Source organism: Phocoena sinus, chromosome 10, assembly GCF_008692025.1.
Source record: "Phocoena sinus isolate mPhoSin1 chromosome 10, mPhoSin1.pri, whole genome shotgun sequence".
Classification (NCBI taxonomy): Eukaryota; Metazoa; Chordata; class Mammalia; order Artiodactyla; family Phocoenidae; genus Phocoena; species Phocoena sinus.
Window position 1 is genome coordinate 7,855,522 of NC_045772.1, and position 9,571 is coordinate 7,865,092.

At 44.0% G+C, this 9,571-nt stretch overlaps 1 non-coding gene across 1 annotated transcript; it reads left to right on the top strand.

The window, feature by feature from the left end:
• Positions 1-303: 303 nt before the first annotated feature.
• On the top strand, positions 304-406 carry LOC116761456. The gene has a single exon (XR_004352022.1). It is a non-coding gene; the product is annotated as a U6 spliceosomal RNA (small nuclear RNA).
• The last annotated feature ends 9,165 nt before the right edge of the window (positions 407-9,571 follow it).

Genomic DNA, 9,571 nt, shown 5'->3' on the forward strand with positions numbered 1-9,571 from the left:
GGACAAAGACCATCTGATCATCTCAAAAGATGCAGAAAAAAGCATCTGACAAAATCCAACACAGTTTCATAATAAAAATACTTAGCAAACTAAGAATAGAAGGGAGTTTCTGCAGCCTAGTAAAGGGAATATATGAAAAACCCATAATTAAAATCAAACTTAATGGTGAAAGACTGAATGACATCCCCCTAAGATCAAGAGCAAGACAAGGATGTCCACTGTCATCACTCCTATTAAACGTTGTTTTGGAGGTTCTAGCTAGGGTAATCAGACAAGAAAAAGAAAGAAAAGTCATCCAGCTACTCGCTTCAGCAGCACATATACTAAAATTGGAGCGATACAGAGAAGATTAGTATGACCCCTGCACAAGGATGACACACAAATTCGTGAAACGTTCCATATATATATATATTTTTGGCCATGCCCTCGGCAGTGAAAGCATGGAATCCTAACCACTGGATCGCCAGGGAATTCCCAAAGCATTCCATATTTTTTTTTTTTTTTTTTTTTTTGCGGTATGTGGGCCTCTCACTGTTGTGGCCTCTCCCGTTGCGGAGCACAGCCTCCGGACGCGCAGGCTCAGCGGCCATGGCTCACGGGCCCAGCCGCTCCGCGGCATGTGGGATCTTCCCGGACCAGGGCACGAACCCGTGTCCCCTGCATCGGCAGGCAGACTCTCAACCACTGCGCCACCAGGGAAGCCCGCATTCCATATTTTTAATTATTAGAGAAATGCAAATCAAAACTACAATGAGGTACCACCTCACACTGGTCAGAATGGCCATCATTAAAAAAATCTACAAATAACAAATGCTGAAGAGGGTGTGGAAAAAAGGGAACCCTCCTACATTGTTAGTGGGAACGCAAATTGATGCAGCCACTCTGGAAAACAGTATGGAGGTTCCTCAAAAAACTAAAAATAGAGTTGCCATATGATCCAGCAATCCCACTCCTGGGCATGTATCCGGAGAAAACTCTACTTCAAAAAGATACGTGCAGGGCTTCCCTGGTGGCGCAGTGGTTGAGAGTCCGCCTGCCGATGCAAGGGACACGGGTTAATGCCCCCGTCTGGGAAGATCACATATGCCACGGAGCGGCTGGGCCCGTGAGCCATGGCCGCTGAGCCTGTGCGTCCGGAGCCTGTGCTCTGCAATGGGAGAGGCCACAACAGTGAGAGGCCCGCGTACCGCAAAAAAAAAAAAAAAAGAAAGAAAGAAAAAAAAGATACGTGCACGCCTATGTTCATAGCAGCACTATTCACAATAGCCAAGACATGGAAACAACCTAAATGTCCATTGACAGATGAATGGATAAAGAAAATATGGTACATATATACAATGGAATACTACTCAACCATAAAAAAAATGAAATAATGCCATTTACAGCAACACAGATGGACCTAGAGATTATGATACTAAGCAAAGTAAGTCAAAAAGAGAAAGACAAATACCATATAATATCACTTATACGTGGAATCTAAAATATGACACAAATGAACTTATCTACGTAACAGAAACAGATTCACAGACATTGAGAACAGACTTGTGGTTGCCAAAGTGGGGGGTGGGGGAGGGATAGACTGGGAATTTGGGATTAGCAGATGCAAACTATTATATATAGAATAGATAAACAACAAGGTACTACTGTATAGCACAGGGAACTATATTCAATATCTTGTGATAAACCATAATGGAACAGAATATGAAAAAGAATATATATATGTATAACTGAATCACTTTGCTGTACAGCAGAAATTAACACATTGTAAATCAACTATAGGTCATAAAATAAATAAATAAAAAGTCATCCAGATTAGAATGGAATAAGTAAAACAATCTCTATTTAAAAATGACATGATCTTGTGTACAGAAAATTCTAAAGAACTCACTAAAAAACTATTAGAAGTAATAAATGAGTTCAACAAGGTTGCAAGATACAAGATGAATACATGAAAATCAATTGTATTTCTATACGCTAGCAATAAACATTCCAAAAATGAAATTAAGAAAACAATTCAAGTTAAAATAGCAACAAAAAGAATAAAATACTTAGCTGTAGCTTTAAAAAAAGATGTGTAAGACTTGTGCAATGGAAATAGCAAAACATTGTTGAAGGAATTAGGTCAGATGTAAATAAATGTAAAGACATATTCACAGATCAGAAGACTTAACATTTTAAGATTGACTGATTAATTTGCAGATTCAATACAATCTCCACCAAGATCCCAGCTGGCTTTTTAAAGCGAAATTGATAAGCTGATCTTAATATTTAAATGAAAATGCCAGGGACCCAGAATAGATAAAACAATATTGAAAAAGAAGAAAACAGTTAGAGGACTCAAACTTTCTGATTTTAAAACTTGAGAGGGTACTGGCATAAGCAAAGGCATATAGATCATTGGGCAAGAATTGACAGTTCAGAAATAAACTGTACATTTATGGTTAATTGATTTTCAACAAGGGTGTCAAGACAATTCATGAGGGAAAGAATAATCTTTTTAAGAAATTCTGCTGCAATAACTGAAATGCACAAGCAAAATAATGAAGCTGGACCTCTACCTCACACCATACACAAAAATTAACTCAAAATGGACCATAAACCTAAATGTAAGAGCTAAAAACTATAAAATCCCTCAGAAGAAAACATAGGACTAAATCTCCATGACTTTGGATTAGGAAACAGTTTCTTAGGTATAACACGTAAAGCACAACACCCAAAAGAAAATAAATAAATTGGACCTCATCAAAAATTAAAAACCCTTGGGAGTTCCTTGGCGGTCCAGTGGTTAAGACTCTGCGCTTTCACTGCAGGGGGCACGGGTTCGATCCCTGGTTGGGGAACTAAGATCCTGCATGCTGCGTGGTGTGGCCAAAAATAAATAAGTAAATAAATTAAATTAAATTAAAAGCCTTAAAATAACTATAAGTAGAGTATAACCTTTAAATTTTTGAATCACTATGTTTATATTTGAAACTTATATAATATTTTACATCAACTATACATCAAAAAAAAAGTAAAAACTTTTGTGTCTCAAAGGACACTACAAAGAAAGTGAAAAGGTATTCCACAGAATGGAAGAAAATATTTGCAAATCATGTATCCAGAATCATGTAAAGAACATTTACAACCCAATAATAAATGAACAGATAACTCAACTTTAAAGTGAGCAAAGGATTTGGACAGATATTTGTTTAAAGAAGATGTACAAATCAACAATAAACACATGAAAACATTTTCAACATCATTAGTCATCAGGGAAATGCAAATCAAAACCACAGTAAGATACTACTTCATGCCCACTAGGTTGGCTATAATCAAAGATAGACAATAACAAGTGTTGGTGAGGATGTGGAGAAGTTGGAATCCTCATACATTGACGGTAGGAGCGTAAAATAGTGCAGCTCTGTGGAAAACAGTTTAGCAGTTCCTCAAAAAGTTAAACATAGAGTTGCCATATGACCCAGCAATTCCACTCCTAGGTATATATCCAAGAGAAATGAAAATATCAATCAACAGAAAAACTTACACATGAATATTCACAGAAGCTTTATTCATAATAACTAAAAGTGAAAACAACATGAATGTCCACCAGTGCATGAATGGATAAAGAAAATGTGGTATACCCATACAGTGGAATATTATTTGGCTATTAAAAGGAATGAGGTACTGATACATACTACAACATGGATGAAACTTTTTTTTTTTAATTTATTTTTGGCTGTGCTGGGTCTTTGTTGCTGTGCTCGGGCTTTCTCTAGTTGCGGTGAGCGGGGGCTACTCTCCGTTGTGGTGCATGGGTCTGTCATTGCGGTGGCCTCTCTTGTTGCAGAGCAAGGGGCTCTAGGTGTGCGGGCTTCAGTAGTTGCAGCACGTGGGCTCAGTAGTTGTGGCTCGTGGGCTTAGATACTCCGTGGTATGTGGGATCTTCCCGGACCAGGGCTTGAACCCCCTGCTTGGCAGGCGGATTCTTAACCACTGTGCTATGAGGGAAGCCCTGGATGAAACTTGAAAGCATAAAACATCACCACTGTAGAGAATGGACTCAAGGACACGGGGAGGGCGAAGGGTAAGCTGGGATGAAGTGAGACAGTGGCATTGACATATATACACTACCAAATGTGAAATAGATAGCTAGTGGGAAGCAGTCGCATAGCACAGGGAGATCACCTCGGTGCTTTGTGACCACCTAGAGGGGTGGGATAGGGAGGGTGGGAGGGAGACGCAAGAGGGACGAGATATGGGGATATAAGTATACGTATAGCTGATTCACTTTGTTATACAGCAGAAACTAACACAAAGGTAAAGCAATTATACCCCAGTATAGGTGTTAAAAAGAAAACCACACCACTACAGCCACAAAAGGTAGTGTATTGTATGATCCTGTCTTGTTTTTTGTTTTTTTTTTGGCCGTGCCAAATGGCTTGCGGGATCTTAGTTCCCCGACCAGGGATTGAACCCAGGCCCTCAGCAGTGAAAGTGTGGAGTCCTAACCACTGGACCGCCAGGGAATTCCCTGTATGATCCCATTTTTATGAAATGTGCAGAAATAAGCAAATTCATAGAGACAGAAATCAGATTAGTGGTTTCCAGGGTCTGTGGAAGTTGGGGGGAAGTGGGAAGTGACCGCTAACGGGTGTCGGGTTTCTTTTGGGGGTGGTAAAAATGTTCTAAAATTGACTGTAGTGGTGATGGTTGCACAAGTCCGTGGATATACTGAAAGCCATAGAGTTGTACACTCTAAGTGGATGAATTGTATGGTATGTGAATTACATCTCAATATCGCTGTTAAAAAATGTCAAGGAGGCGGGCTTCCACGGTGGCACAGTGGTTAAGAATCCGCCTGCCAATGCAGGACATGCGTTCGAGCCCCGGTCCGGGAAGATCCCACATGCTACGGAGCAACTAAGCCTGTGCGCCACAACTACTGAGCCTGTGCTCTAGAGCCCATGAGCCACAACTACTGAGCCCTCGTGCTGCAACTACTGAAGCCCATGCGCCTAGAGCCTGTGCTCCTCAACAAGAGAAGCCACTGCAATAAGCCCTCGCGCCACAACGAAGAGTAGCCCCCGCTTGCCGCAACCAGAGAAAGCCCGCGCGCAGCAACGAAGACCCAATGCAACCATAAATAAATAAATTAAAAAAAATAAAATAAAACAAAAAAAACGTCAAGGAGGCAATCGGGTGTGCCCCAGAGAAGAGAGGCTGGAGCAGGAGAAATAAGTTGGAAGTTATTAGGCCACAGACAGGGATGGGAGAACTCTTACTGGAAAGACGAGTAGAGGGGTAAGAGGATTCAGGATCAAGTCCTGGGACCTTTCATCACTGGAATGAGGAAAGGAGGGGGGTTCAGGAAAGGAGGCCAAATAGCAGACAGTGGGGTAGGAGACAGGCATGTGATGTGGACAAGCTGAGGAGGACTAGTTGAGGCCAAGAGAGGAGAGTGTTTTGAGAAGGGGGAGGGGCCAAGTGGGTCACAGGCAGCGGAGTGGGCAGGAAGGTGCAAGCAGGAAGCAGGGCCCATCCCCAGCTGTCTGCCCCCTTTGGCAAAAAGTCCACAGTGTGCCCCACTGAAGCCTCCCTGAAGCAGCAGGGAGTGTAGTTTGGTGAAGGGGAAGGAAAAGGAGCAGAGTTTGGTGCTCAGCATGCCAAGGACAATCTCAGCCCTGCTGCTTCACTGCCTAAGTGACCTTAGGAAAGACACGGGGCCTGCTTCCTCACTCCTGAATGGCCTTTTAGGGTTGATGAGGAGATTGAATACTGTATCCTATGCAAACTGCCTGACACATAGTGGGCACTTTAGTTGTTAAAAGCTCTGGCTCCAAAGACAGGCAGCTAGCTGTGTGATCTAGGCCAGTTTCCTTAACCTCTCTGAACCTCAGTTTTCAGGAGATTCCGGGGTATATTAGTCAAATCCACCTCACTGGACTGTCGCAAGAGTTAGATGACAAAATGCAAGTAAAGCATTTGGCAGGGGCCTGGGACACAGTAAGGGCTTCGTGAAGAGCTGCATGTTCCTTTCTGCTCTCAGCCCTTGCCTTGATGCATGCCTGGGCTGGGTGACAATTGGGGACCACGGGGAGCAGCTCCCACTAACCATCTTCCTGCAGGGCTGGGCCCCGGCCCCTAAACAGCCGCTCAGCTCAGCCAGCCCGGCATCTACGCGCCACCAAGACTGAGACAGAGCAGAGCGCTGGGCCTTAGCTGGAGCAGGGTCAGTGTGTGCATGTGGCCGGGTGGGGGGCCTGTAGCCTCTTCCTGGCTGGTATTGGCTCGCAGATCGGCAACATGATCACCGCCTTGACCTCGGGAGGGAACAGCTGCTCTGAGGCCATCCCATGACTCGAGTACCTCACATAAAGCCCCCTTAACCTTGGGCAGCTGCCGCGTCCACGCCAACAGCTGGGCCCCGCGGGCCGTAAATCACTGACGACACAAGCCGACCAGCGTGGCTGGCGGCTGCTGCCGGGGGTGGGAGCGGGGCGGGGGCGCAGGCAGGGCCTCAGAAACACTCCCCCCGCCCCCCACACCCCACCCATTCCATTCAAGCCAAGGGTGGCGGCTTTGTAGCCTTGCTGGGCAAACTTTCGTCAAATCCGCAGAGGTCTTTCGACACAACAGACGCTGCACAGCAGATGCAATGTGGACGTCCAGGGGGAGGCTACCTGTATAAGCCGAGCCGGGACCTGGAAAGTCTGACATGAAAGTCACTCGATCACACGCCGTGGGGCTGGCGGGGACCGGCGAGCCCGCGTCTCCAGCCGGAGGCCCCTCGCGCGCGTCTTGCCTCGGTCCTGGCGGCGAACACCGAGGCGCAGGGGAAGCCAGCTAATCCCGCGGATTCCACGAATGCGCAGAACACACGCTCCGCGCTGCCCGCCGGCGGCCACCGGGCAGAGGCAGGGGGACCACCACCCGGGGGACTAGGACACCCGCCCCGGGGTATGTTAGTGCAGGGCACCAGAAGACAGCCTGGATTTTTCCATTATCTGATGAGGGTGCATTCCAGACCGTTCATCCACGTGTTTGCTCTGCTCCCGTGTGATTTGTCTAGAAATGTCTGTAATGGCATTTTCCCTTTAACATCGTAATAGGCAGCGCAAAGGAGAAGAGTATTAACCATTCTCTGCCGTTAGATTCCTCATGGCAAAGAACTGGCAGGTGGTGGAAACAAACGTGGGTGTCAACTACCTTCTGGCAATCATCACCACTTGTTTACATCTTGAAAAGAATGGAAGGAAAAGTGCAAACGTGGAAACAGTTGTTTTAGGTGCTGGAGTGATTTGCTTTTAATTGTCCCTGGCAAAAGTAATCTGTGGGGTGGGGAGGATGGTAGCCCTGGGTCCCGGTAGTGACTGGGAGGGCTTTCTGGGGGTGTGGGTGATGTTCTGCCATCCATCTAGGTGTGGGTTGTTACCTGGGTATGTTCACTTTATTCACCAAGCTGGACACTTACAATCTGTGTGCTTTCCTGTGTGCTATATACTTCAATAAAATGTTTGCTTTAACAAATGTTTGTGAATGATATCTTCTTATTTGTAAAACATATTTTCAAAGGTACTCATAATAGGGTGAAAGGGACTTTAGTGATTACCTAAACCAATTCCACTGCTGTACTGATGAGAAAGGAAGGCTCAGAATGAAACTAGTCACTGAGACCCACTGAGTCAGAGGCTGAACCAGAAATGGGACCTCAAAACCCTCTCGCTTCTGTTCCACTGAACCAGGTGACCTCTGCAAGCCTGGATTAAGAAAACTTTTAGAGGATCATGGTTTTTTTAAAAAAGAGTAGTGGTAACATTTTCAAATTTTAAAAATCAATACGGTGTTAGTTTAGTTTTTGAATTGGTTATATGTACGAAAGCTACAGAATTCAAAAGTCACAAAAAAGATTTATGATGCAAAGTGTCATTCCCACTCTTAGGGACTCTGTCCCACTCTGGCCCAGGTGCCATAGCAGAGACTTCTGTGCATCTTTCTGGAGACAGTCTGTGCCTGATTAACATGCTTCTTTCTTATTCACAGAAAGGGAACACACTGGACACACCATTCTACACCTCGTTCCCATCACTTCATTAACACACCCTGAACCCTGTTCATTTCAATACCCTTAGCCCCTGCCCACCCCACCCCACTTTTAAAGGCTATAGAGTGATCCTTTGTGTGGACTATTTAAGCAAATCCCCTATTAGTGGACATTTAGACTGTTTCTAGCATTTGATATTAGATCGATGCTGCAGTATATAGACTTTTTCATGTTGTTAGGCAAAAGTGTAAGTAGATTGTGGAATAAATTCCTAGAAGTTGTATTAGTGGATCAAGGGTGCATCCACTTAAAATTTTAGTAAATATAGCCAAATTGCTAGCCATAAATTGTGCCATCTTACAGTCTCATAAACAAGGTATGAGAGCAGCTGTTTCCTTCTACTCTTGCGACACAGTGTTTTCAAATTCTTTGGACTGTGCCGATCTGATAGTTTCAAAAGCGTATGTCAGGCTAATTATGACGTATGTTTCTCTTATTATGAGGCAGACTGAACATTTTTTCATTCGCTTGGATCATTCGTTTTTTCACTATGAGAACCATCTATCCATATCCTCTGTCCATTTTTCTATTCTATTTTAAATCGGGTTGTTGGTTTTGTATTGTCAAATTTTTATTTGGAGAATATAATTTACAGAGTGAAAAAAATTACACCCCTTCAGCACAAAAATCACAGTTATTCTTGGTGTGGTCCTTTCATCGTCTCTTCCAGGGGCATATACATAGTTTTACATTATTACAACTCATTAATAATATGTAGTGAGTAGTTCCTGAGTGCTAGGCGTTGTGCTAACCAATCATAGGGGCACATGAAATTTCTTGTTCTGCTTTTTCACATAATGTAGCAGGAGTGGTTTTTCATGTTGCGACAGTCTTTATGATTCTCATTTGCATGAGCCATGATTCTCATGGCTACTTAGCATGCTGTCAAAATAGTGGATATCCCATCATGCTGTTCTCTAATTGTTAACTTTCAGTTGTTGCATCTATTGCCTTATCATTTCTGATTAGTATACCCTTCAAATCTATTTTAAAAATTAAATTCTTACATTGATGTTGTAAATTGCATCTTACCTTAACATCGAATAAATATCTTTTTTTTTTAAATGGAAAGATGTGAGAATCGGAAGGGAGCACACACATTCAAGAACTTTATAAACAGCTAATGGCTATGCACGTGTTTTTTCTCTTTTTATAAATTTATTTTATTATTTATTTTTGGCTTCATTGGATCTTCGTTGCTGCGCGTGGCGTTCTCCAGTTGCGGCGAGCGGGGCTACTCTTCGTGGCGGTGCGTGGGCTTCTCTTGTTGCGGTGACTTCTCTTGTTGTGGAGCACGGGCTCTAGGCGTGTGGGCTTCAGTAGTTGTGGCTCGCGGGCTCTAGAGCGCAGGCTCAGTAGTTGTGGTGCACGGGCTTAGTTGCTCCGTGGCATGTGGGATCTTCCTGGACCAGGGCTCGAACCCGGGTCCCCTGCATTGGCAGGTGGATTCTCAACCACTGCGCCACCAGGGAAGTCCCAAATAAATAT